At 46.4% G+C, this 8817-nt stretch overlaps 1 pseudogene; it reads left to right on the top strand.

Moving 5' to 3' along the window:
• The first annotated feature begins 6321 nt into the window (after positions 1-6321).
• LOC117834357 (adenylate isopentenyltransferase-like) lies at positions 6322-7169 on the top strand (annotated as a pseudogene).
• The last annotated feature ends 1648 nt before the right edge of the window (positions 7170-8817 follow it).

The raw sequence follows: 8817 nt of genomic DNA, 5'->3' as shown, positions 1-8817 counted from the left end.
GGTCGGGGACCAATCGGGCAGGCAACCAGGATTAACAGGACATCTCCTAGCGAGACATAGCTGAACCTCCCGCAATGGGGAGGCGATCAGGTCCCGCTCAAATTTCCCAGCGATGCTCGAATGAGCGCACTTGCCCGACTAGCCTAGTAGGCTAGGAGCCGCTCCCCATGAAGGGACCGCGTGGGGCATGATCCCAACCACACGAGCACACTCCCCCAGGAGCAGTGCACCCAGGGGCTCGAAGCGACCAGCCCCCAAGGCCAAGCAAGCCATTCGCGACATGCACTAGGGACAAAATTTATTATTCCATGGAACAAACATTACAAGAAGGGCATCCAAGATGCCATGTACAGATACAAAAAATGCGAGTGTTGCCAAGCAAGGCAACACCTAGGGCCCATGGGGAGTACTGCTACAAGGGTGGTGTGAAGCGGCGAATGCTCATGACATTGAGTTTCTTGTAGCATCAGCACCACGGGGGGGCGCCTATGCGGAGGTGGTATCGACAATGAGAGCACTTTCAGCTCCAGCAAGCAATGCCACCATCCCCCCTAGAAAGAGAGCAAACCACAGCCACACTCAAAGCCTCCCATTAGAGACAAGAGGGGGTCGTAGTTGTACCCAACAGGCTCAGGAGCAGCATCATGGCAGCCTTCGTCAAGCTCGTCGGTCCACTGTGGGATCGAACAGGAGCACCGGAGCTCCCGAGTGATCCCCGAGAGACCCAAGGGTTGTTCTTGCCTGTTACCGGTTCCTCCCATGAGATCCTTGAGGATCTTGGAGCAGGATCGGCAACAGGAATGGAGGTGCCTCAGATCCCCTGTAGTACACCCAGCCGCTCGCTAAGATTCTTCGAGCATCAAGGACAGGCTGCATGGCAGCCAACCTGGAAGACTCAGAGATGCCCTCTTGGTGCCCTCATCCCTCTACTAACACATGTCAGCATTTTGGGAAGTGAAGCCTAGAACCCCAAGCAGCGCATGACATAGGCTTTATAGCCCAAGCGCAGGGCTAAGCTGCGCGACACCGTGAGGCTCAAAGAAGGGCGTCCGCCAAGCAAGGATGTCACGAGCCCCGATGCACCAGCAAACCCAAGTGAACAGCTATAGGATGAAATGATGCCCTGAGCAAGACCTCAGGATTCCGCATTGCACAAGACACCACGCAACCAGACCTGGTTGTGCACTAGCGTGCAACCATGAAAAAACTAGAAGGTCAAAAAGGGTCTCCTGACAACACCTGAATGGCGGCAAGAGATGGGCAACGCCCGCATTAAAAACTTTCTGAGCGAATCTCCAATTCCCTTAGAAGCTTGGGGCCTAAACCCAGTGGGTCCGCTTACATGAACCCACAGGACACCTCAGCCATTGAACGGCATGCAAGAAGAGCGAAGGAGCCTTTCCCTGACCACAAGGTCTAAAGAAACCTTGGGGGCTACTAATGAGTTCCTATATTAGGGGTACCCTCAGGAAAGGGGCTTAAGACAATCATGCACCAAAAGGCCAAAAGCCCAAAAGCTAGAAGCATCCTGGAAATGGTCCAGACGACACTACGGCCCACCACCTCACCTCCCTTGGTCGGGAGCCAAGAGCCATGACTCGCTGGCTCAACCAGGTCAGTGGTGGGGCCCGCATGGGGCCCATAGCACCTCACCCACTTCTTGACTCAGGAAGATCTGCGCTGCACGAGAGGCATTAAATGCAGGACGTGGCCCCCCTGACCGCCCACTGCCTGGGACATGACCCGGCGAGGGGAGCCGACCTTTAACCAAGGGGTCTGAGGGTGAAGCTACACCCTTCGGACTACCCCGGATGGCCTGCAGGACGAGGCCACGCATGGCTGCACACGCCCACACGCCCTGGCCTCATCATCGCCTTCGCCATCAAGGAGACCCGTCAAGATCAAGGCCATGCCACCATGCTAGGCCCGGTACAGTCCCGCAGGCGAGGTGGGACCTAGTGGCAGACATTACGGGAGGAGCGGCCGTAAGCGCACTAAAGAGATCGAGGAAAGCCGGGACGAGCGGCACACCCTGTCCAGGGCACTAATCAAGGCCTGCCCATTCATTACTAGTACAGATGTCAGCAATAGCTCCTATCCCGTTCACTGCCACAGGGTTGGTGGATGGGATGGGGGCATGCCACAAAGCAGGCCGGGCCATGCGTAAGTAGCCCACACCGCAAAGGAGCCACCGTACATGGCATGCGAAGCCCACGACTAGCCAAGGGGATAGGACAAGGAAGCCTCTTGGTGCAAGGCAGACCCGACCATTCCGCAACTCCCAACCTCTGAGGTTGAGGACCCCCTCAATTTCTCAATGTTGTTGCCCATTCCCTAGCCTATATAAAGGGAACCGGACCTTCTTTCACTCTCTCGCTCGCATTCAATGCATACACCCACACATTGCACGAATGCTTGCTTGCAAGCATCCCATTGTAAGCCCAGTGCACTTGATCCAAGGAACACGACTCCTGCCAAAACTGGACATATGGATTTCCCCAAATTAGTATAACTCATTGCCTCTTGTGTGCAAGCCATCAGAAGTGAGGAGAGCGCGACATACGATCACTAGTCGACGGTACGAAACACCAACAGTCAGTTCATTTTTTAGTTCGTTTTTCACAGCACTATGGGAGTGGCTGTGGCCGGCTATGGATGGGTGTTTTCACGAAATTTACCCACATGCCACTTGTTATGTTGTACCGGTTCATTCTTTTCTTTCCCCTTCCAACTACCCTGTCCTCCTCCCACCCACCAGCGCTTCACCTGGCCGGCACTGCTCTCCTCCCCGATGGCTCCTAGCCAGCCGCCCCTCCCCACGGCTCCTTGCCGGCCGGCTCCCCGTGGCAGCACAACAAGGGTGGCGACGGCGCAACAAGGGCAGCGGCAGTGCAACAGGGGTAGTGGCGCCTATCTCTAGCACCCTCCTTGATGAGGACATAACCTGCTCGGATGCAACCACATTAGTAAATTTTGATTCATAGGTGAAACAATTCTTTACCATGATTGTATTTGATACATTTGATGAATCGATGTTGCACCATGATGTGTGTTCGTTGTCAATTTCAGAAATACATACGTGGATCAAAATAGTGTTAAACACACATGGAAGGTATGGAGGAACAAAGAAGTAGATTCAGGGCCAAGTCCAAGTATTCCCAACGTCCTCCACTAGGCCACCACGTCACTTTTGGCCCAAGGAAAGAAAGAGATCCAATCCAACAAGTTTTGACACTGGATTCGGACTGCAGCTCTACCCCAACTTGCAACAGCCGCCACAACCTCATCTGGACTCCGTTTTGGGCGTTCAAGTACTCCTTGTAATCCTTATGAAGTCTATATTGATATAGATTTGGACTCATATCCATATCTATTCTGAGGCAGTTGCAATCATCAAAATACGACCGAGAGGTTTTCTATCCAGAGGTGCTGCGTCGCCTTATTTTGGCCCAATGGGCCGTATATCAAGTTGGTTCCATTAGGGACATGTCCTAGGGTTGGAGCACGCCCCCAACACCCCCCTAGTAGTCCTCCTAGGTATTAATAAGGATTAGAGCCGCCACAAACAGATTGGGTTTTGTTTTGTTGAAAGTTTAGCCATTGCTACTTCCTTGTAGACGTGTGTGTCGACTAGACCATCCGTTCTACTCGATTCGGAACCCCAACTTTGTGAGTTTAGATTGGTTTTTATCTCCATATTTGCAATTGAGTTGCTTGTTCTACTTGTTATTGCTTGTTCTTCGATTGCTTGCAGAACGAGTGCCCTAGTGGTCGGGTGACGCGCTCCACAAGATCGCGGCAGCCATTGGAGGTGGTGTATCGGTTGCTAAGGCGCAACTTGGAAGGTTGTAGTCGGGCCGTGAATGTCGTCTCCATCCACCAACCGAGTTATCCACGCCTCTCTCATCGAAAGATCGGGAATCAACCCTAGCGGGTTCATATCACTCCTCTCCTCCCGACGGCGCGCCCCTCTCCGGTCCCCTCCTTCTCTCCCGACCAGTGACACCTCCCCTCCCAGCCAGTGGTGCCTCCTCTCTGGTCCCCCCCCTCTCTCGGCGATGGTGCAACTCAGGGCCGACGACGCCACCCACCGCATCGGCAGCCCTCCCACGCAGGCCAGCCGCCGCTGCGTCCAACTACGCCGGCCACCGCTCTGGCTTGTCATGACGCCGCCCCTTCGCGCCAATCCGGCCTGCCACGTTGTCATCCAACTGCGTCGCCACCCTTCTGCGCTGGCCAGCCCACCATGCCACTACCCACCGCGCCATAGCAAGATGCGAGAGGGAAGAGAGAGGAAAAGAAGAGAGAGAAAAGGAAAAACATATCACTGATAGTGGGACCCATATGTTAGTGAAAGGGCTTTCACAGTTTCATAGTTGTTTTCAACCAAACAGCTTTCAGCTTTCTCACAGCTGACATTTCACAGCAGCTTTTTCACGGCCCACAGCCCACAACAGCTTTTTCAAAAGTCACGGTTCAACCAAACACACCCTTAGTTTGTGTTTTTTTAGAGTAGAAATAAAGTCTAAAAAACCTCAAAGTGCTAAATAGGGGTTGAATCCATAGTTTACTCTAATTTTTACACCAACTCCTTTTGTATGGTGGGTCTTGCCTGTTAGCGGTTGACCTTTTTCTCTTTTTTTTTGGTTTTGATTTTTTTTGGGAGCCTTGGTTTTGATTTTTTTTTGGGAGCCTTCTTTTGCAAATGGCCTTGGGTCAGGGCCATGGTGGCTCGACCTGCACATGGCCAGCGCCTGGGTGCGGGAAATTGGATGTGGGTGATGCTAAAGTTCGATTTGTGTGCTCGCTGGTGCGGCTTGAGTGCAGTCCACAAGCGATGCGAGGCGAGCATGAACTGAGGTTCTGTCATCCCTAAATCGACACACAGGATAAATCGATATAGAGGTGAGCCAGGGCCGGCTCTAGGATTTCGAGGGCCTTTGAGCAAACTCGACGTCATGGGCCCTTGAAGCTAAACGATGGATATTTCAGTTGAAGATCAACAACAATTGCAGAGTAGATCGATTGGAATCAGTGAGAAAATGAGAAAACTGAAGTCTTACTGATTGTTGAAATGGGGAAGGCTTCTAGCGTTCTGCGGAAGACAAAGGGCGGAGGGAGTCCCGGCGTCCAGCGCAGCGGCTGGCGGCGACTAAAAGTCCGACGAACGCTGGTTCCTGGGGCAATGTCAAGTAATGTGTACTAGCCACTGGTACCCGCGCTTCGCTGCAAGTGACCTAATTAGACAATTAGTATAGCACCAAATTATCCATAATTCGTTGTGAAAATTTTAGTATTGATGGAAACAAACCTGGCTTTACTGCCAATCTGCCATTACATCACAGGGCAAACTAAACATTCAGACCTCACATATCACCTAATTTATGGGTCGGGAACAACCGAAACCATGAGCCATACTGTGCTTAAAACATCTATACTATGGACGTGATCCCAATGTGGATGGAGTTTCCAAAGTTCTAGGAAAAAAAATTGTTTAAAGTATAGTTCGATTTGAACTTTAAATTAATTTATTTCTATTTACCAAAAATTCTGGACATTCTCTCTTTATTAAACACATGTCTATCGTATCAAATGATTCTACAAATTTTTTGTGCTTCTATGGCATTTTCTTATTTACTTTGTTCTGCTTTAATTTTTTCCATGACCATATATCATTTCTAATTCAAAGATTGGAGTCAACAAGATTTTATTAGCCTATAGTCAACAAAGGAAATAATTTTTTTGATACTTTTTATTCCCTAGCAATCGTCTCAAATTAATTGCCAGGAATATCTTCTACAGTCTACTTATAAAATATAATTAGAAACCTGCCAATGAGAGGCCCTAGAGTTTTTCTTCCTGTAGTTGCATTTTATATTACACCCTAATTTGCACCTATGCAAATAAAAAATTATCACATCTATGCTGTTAGTAATTTTCTTTATAATTTTAAAAAATAGTTCTTAAATATAATTTGATACATGATTGTTACCCCTGGTTATGGATAAACATATGTACCACTAATTATTATAAAACATTAAAAAGTTGAAATTGTGTTTACCTCTTAAGAACTATTGTGTGTAGGTTTTTATTTGTTGTTGATGGTCACTTAATCTAATTTGTTGTTAGTAAGTGTACATATCTATATAATACACCACACATGGACAAGTGAGCCTCAGAAGGGATAAGGCCAAATGTAGACCTAGGTTTCCGGGCCTCAGGCACTTTCCCCTTTCGCATATATCCTGTCACTGGTCACGAACAAAGCCTTGTTCTCCAATCCTCCACAGATTTTTTTTACTTAGATCTATCTTTCCCCAAATGTTGGCTAATAAGTTCATGGTAATCATGGATGCTACAAGCACGGGTAAGACAAAGCTATCTATTGATGTGGCCAAGGTAATTGGTGGCAAGGTGATCAATGCCGACAAGATGCAAATTTTTGCTGGACTTGATATTACCACCAATAAGGTGAGTATACATGATCGATGTGGTATTCCTCATCACCTTATTGGAGCCGTTTCTACCACTACCTGCGACTTCCCTGTGTCCTTCTGATCTCTTGCCATTATCACCGCAAACTCCATTGCAAGGCGTAATCTCATGCCGGTCATTGTGGGTGGATCCAACTCACTCATACATGGACTCCTTGTTGACTACTTTGATTCCTTGCTTGCTAATCCTTTTACGCTTGCCAATTATTGGCCATCCTTGCGATTTCAATGCTGCTTCCTTTGGATCCATGCTAATGAACTGGTTCTCAATGAATATCTTAATCACCGTGTCGATGACATGGTGGATGTTGGTTTGCTCAAGGAGCTGAAGGATTATTTTGATGCATCTAGCAATTTTGTTGAGCAAACTAGGCTGGGCAAGGCCATCGGTGTCAAGGAGGTAGGCAAATACTTCATGGGCACCAGAGCTATTGTGATGCCATAGCAGAAATGAAAGATAACACACAAGCTCTTGCAAAAGCACAGAATGCAAAGATTCATCATATGGTTGATGTCTGGGGATGACCTATTTTTTCTCTCGATGCCAAAGAAACCATACGGGTGCATATCAATGGATCAGACCATATGGCTGAGGCTAAGGCATGGAAACGCGATGTGAGTGGGCCTGCACTTAATGCTATAAGTGATTTTTGCAATAATTTTAATGGTTTCTAAGCTACTTCCTCTTGTGCATGTCTTATAATTTATAATAATAGCAACTGTAATAATCTGCTGCTTGTAGTGCTACTGCGTACTGTTAATGGTGTGTATGCTTATATACATGGGGAGACACTCTATTTGACAAACATTATCTACTTACTATGCATGTATCTTAATTATGTATCCTGGGCAGATGAGTTTTCCCATACTATTAATAATAGTATATTCTGTCACTTGAATAAAGTTGATATTAGCTAGAGATTAGAAAGTCCAATGAATTAAGTACTTACCAGAACAGATGCAAATACTTAATTCATCCATATTTATTGGACTTAATGGTTGATAAATATATTGCTAAATTTATTAGACTTTCTAATCTCTAGATGCAACTACTTGCATCTATTCTGGTTCATAAATAATAATAGTATAATTAAGTACTTTATGAACCATGACTATGTTGCTTCTTCTTGTACATGATGTCTCAGAATTTACATTAGCAATTGTATAAATCTATGAAGGGCTACTTGTAACGATGTGTAGCTTAGAGCTCGATCAGATGTGGTAAATACAATGTGAAAAAGTATAGGCTCACTAGAATCACTAATTCAGACCATGCATAGAAGTAGGGAGCCACAAGCAAAATTCATGTGCTACAAAAACCATCTTAAGTAAATCAATATGCATTATTTACATCCAACATGAAGTACAAAAAAATGTTGTTTTATTGTCAATATATCATGTTTAAGTAGCAAAATATTGGAAAGATGTCGCATAGTATTGTCGACTAATATTTGTTGTGTTTGTGCCTTGTGTTTATGGTGCAAGCAGACTTGGTGCTTGATAGCATATTAGGAGGCAAGGAGGTTCTGTATGATTTCCATGCCTTAGCACATCACACTGGATATTCAATGGGCATCAATAGATTAATGAGGTATGATTTCATAGGACCAAACTCAGTGCACATAATCTTTGTGCTCTAAGTGTGCTTGTAAGAAATTAAGCACTCTCAAAAAAATTTCTCCAAACCTATTTGATAAATTCCACATGTATGGTGTAAGAAGTTTCCATTGAGGAAGATAGTAAAGCCTCTCTTACCATCCCCAAGCGGCAGCAGAGCAAGTAGTCACACCAGATACCATGTTAGTATCGATGCTCATTCTTCTCACTGCTAGGATATATATGGCGCACATAAATTACAATGGGTGAACATTACATTGCCATATTAATAAACATCTACCATGGCCAAATAGGTAAATATAATACTACAACCTAGGCAAAGCATTATGGCAATATAATCCAATCAATACATATTTTAATACTAAACATACAATTAAACTGGAGCGCTTGGGTGCAATCCGTCAGCTATGGTCGTCGGATGGAAAACCTCAAGAACTATCAACACAGCCAGCTAGACACTTCCTACAATTGCCTATACACAGATCATGGTGGATAGGAAAGTGTATTGCTGCACTTCGAACCCTAGAATGAAAACTAGAATGAGGGAGGCACACCATGTTGCGTGTATGCTGAACCTCCATTCATTTGCGCTTGAAGCAGCAGCCATGGCACGTCGGGAGTAGAAGATGAGCAAGTACACACCAAAAAAGGAAGCAGCAGACAATACTGCTGCGCGATCCAGCAAGACCAAAATGCAAGCGGCAAG

The sequence above is a fragment of the Setaria viridis genome, chromosome 8 (assembly GCF_005286985.2).
Source record: "Setaria viridis chromosome 8, Setaria_viridis_v4.0, whole genome shotgun sequence".
In the NCBI taxonomy this organism is placed as follows: Eukaryota; Viridiplantae; Streptophyta; class Magnoliopsida; order Poales; family Poaceae; genus Setaria; species Setaria viridis.
This window is presented reverse-complemented; position numbering and strand designations above follow the sequence as displayed.